Here is a 3,035-nt window from a genome sequence, read left to right as displayed (position 1 = left end):
AGTTCCTTCCATGTAGTTCATGAAATAGCAAAACACATCTTCTTGTTCCTTACCCTGAACCACTTGATTCGATGCTGTTTTTTCTGACTCTCTCCAATACATGAAATGTTCTCCCTCTTCCCTTCTGATTCCTGGCTTCCCTAGAATCCCTGGCTTTCTTAAAGCCTCAGCTAAAAGCAAGTCTTTTTCAGGAAGTCCATTCTATACTCCCTCCACTATTGCTAGTGCCTGCCCCCTCTGATATATCCCATTTGTGAGATTTGTATTTTGTATGTACATTTTTTGCACATTTACTTCTTCATTGAAAAATCCTCAAGGGCTAGGACCCAGATCACCCTTTGTATCCTTAGCCTTTAGTACAGATACTTTTTAGTCGGTCTGATCTATATCTTGCTACTGGATCCAAATGTCTCTACAGGAGACAGGGGGGCTGGTTCATTTGTATAGCCCTCCCTCCATACAATTGCATTCACTTGCAAGTCATGGAATCATCTCCTTGATGTCATGGTCCTCCACAAGAATGAAATCTTTGCTGTCTTTAACACATTACCAGCACAAAAATGTTAAATGACCAATAAAAATTATTTTTTAGTAGATACTCATCCAATCTTTGCTTGAATAGATTTAGTGATGTATTCAATACTTTAAATATTAATCTTTTGAAAAAAATATTGAACAAAACAGGACCAAGTGGACTGTGTCATACAAACGCACAAACACATCTGGATGCATTCATTCAATTTGAAACATATTCCTGAATCGATACTTTTATTGTGGCTGTCGAGGTAGTTTTGATTTTTCTATTAATTTCATTGTCATTCAAATTATATTTCTCTGTCTTGTTCATGAGGATATCTGTCAGGAGCTCTCTTACTTAGCAATGTTTGTCAAGTCTAATAATCCAGACATTAAAATATCTTCTGGTTCTTTGTAATGGACGGAGCCACAATAACTCTTCCTCTAGTCCAGTCAACTTCAGCCAGAATAATGTGTCTTAGAACAGGTGACCTCATCGATCGTATGACTATATTAAGGCACTGTCTTTTTGTAAACATATCTACCTCTTCTTGAGTAAGAACTAAGTTAGACTAGGAAAATCTAACTCCAGAGGTAGTTGGTAACCTGGCAGGTAGGCAAATGGGAGCAGTTTAGGTGAGGGTGGTGAGTGAAGTAATCTTCTTGGAATGGAGGATGACATCCAGGTCATAAATGTCATTTTTGCCCATGATCTAGATACCGAAGGATGGTAGGTTCAAGATGAAGCACTTTGGGAACTCCTTCAGACATTTCCTCAGGAGTTCTGTCTCCTCATGAGTGATGCTTAGTTTGTAACAACAAGCTAGGATGCTGAGGGTTAAGAAGCTACTATAGCAGGGGAAAGCAAATGGAACTTTGGCCAAAGCTACAGGATAATCCATATAGTGCAATAAGGTTCTTCATGCTTATCATACCAGGAGGTTGACCTGGGATGGGGTGTGACTCCAGAAGCAGTCAGCAGATTGTGACCTGTGAAGTTACCTGCTGCTGTGGGAGATAGTTCATACCCTTTATACATCTTGAAGATCTGTCTGCTTTTCTGAATATATTCAGCAAACTGAATGGTGTCTCTAGCGTCTCTGACACAGAAAAGTGAGATATTCACTCATCTTAAATTTCTTGAAATGAACATCCTTCAACTGGACCATATTGCTGGTCACTCTGTGGTCTGAGACCACCAAGATTCAGCTGGGCCCCTGGATGTCAACGAGATGCTCTATAGTGGGTGACATGGACATTTCCAAAGGCCCTTCTTAAAACCCCTAGGAGAGGAGCAGCAGGTGTAATTTGGGAGGAAACTGGCGTGTGACCTTAAACAGACCAAAAGTGAGCCTGGTAGAACCATACAATCGCTTTGTCCTTCTATTCCTTTCCCCTGATTTCTTCATCTTGAGCTCTTTATAGTATGTAATTCAGAAATAGAAAACTGAGTTTGTTGTTGAGTTTTGTTTTGTTTTGTTTTTCCTGCGGGGGCAAAGCTGAGAATCAGAAGCAGTTTTCTTTAACTCATTCTTTTTTTATCTCCCTCCCTCGATGATATTATTTATTGGTTTAGACTTGTGAAGTCTAATCAATCACATGTAAGATAATTTCTTTATATGTGTTTTCCCTAAATTTTGGTACTAGGTTTTGTAGTATCTTTCTTATTAATCTTATGAATATGATGTAAAGATGCTTTAGTTCATCATACTATTGGATGAATTTGGAAAAGGCTAGAACCAAACAAGACTATTGTCTTTGATATTAATTTGAAAGGTGGTCTATTATCCAGAATACCAGGGATCTGCTTTTGTCCCTGTGCTACCTAACTTTTATTTAATCAACAGTTTAGATAAAAGAAGATGTGAAATATTTATCAAATTCCCAGATGATATAAAACTTGTACAATTACAAAAAGGCATGACAAGTCAACAAAATTGGACTCAACCTCATAAAATGAAATTTGATAAGGAAAACAAAACAAAAAGAATTTCTCAGATCCAAAACATGAGCTTTGTAATTTAATTTTTTGAATCAATATTCACAAATATATTGATCTATAGTTATTTTTCTTTGCTCCATCTTCCCTTTATTTATTGTCTCAATAAGGATGTTTGGTAGGACATTTCTAAAAATGACTAACATGAAAATATTTTTACATGATTTCACATGTATAAACTATATCATATTGCTTATCACCTGAGTTGAGGTTGTAGAGAAGAAGGCACAGAGAAAATTTAAAACTCAAAATTAAATTTTAAAAATGAATGTTAGAATATTTTATATATAATTGGGAAAAATAAAATATTATTTTTAAAAAGAGATAAAATAAAATAGTTTGTGAGACACAGACAGTAATTTTTTAAAAATATGGTCATAGACTTTTTTCTATAAATCTATGTACACTAGGAAATATTCTATCATTGCTAGTTCTTTTACAATTATGACTATTTCTTTTAAAGACAAGTTTGATGTTCTCTTAGGTTTTGATACTGTGAAATATACTTCTATAGACTTAA

At 35.5% G+C, this 3,035-nt stretch overlaps 1 pseudogene; it reads right to left on the bottom strand.

Annotated features, from left to right (window-relative positions):
- Positions 1–1,148: 1,148 nt before the first annotated feature.
- On the bottom strand, positions 1,149–1,775 carry LOC141546353 (proteasome subunit beta type-2 pseudogene; annotated as a pseudogene).
- Between the last annotated feature and the right edge of the window lie 1,260 nt (positions 1,776–3,035).

This window comes from Sminthopsis crassicaudata, chromosome 6 (assembly GCF_048593235.1).
Source record: "Sminthopsis crassicaudata isolate SCR6 chromosome 6, ASM4859323v1, whole genome shotgun sequence".
Taxonomy (NCBI): domain Eukaryota; kingdom Metazoa; phylum Chordata; class Mammalia; order Dasyuromorphia; family Dasyuridae; genus Sminthopsis; species Sminthopsis crassicaudata.
This window is presented reverse-complemented; position numbering and strand designations above follow the sequence as displayed.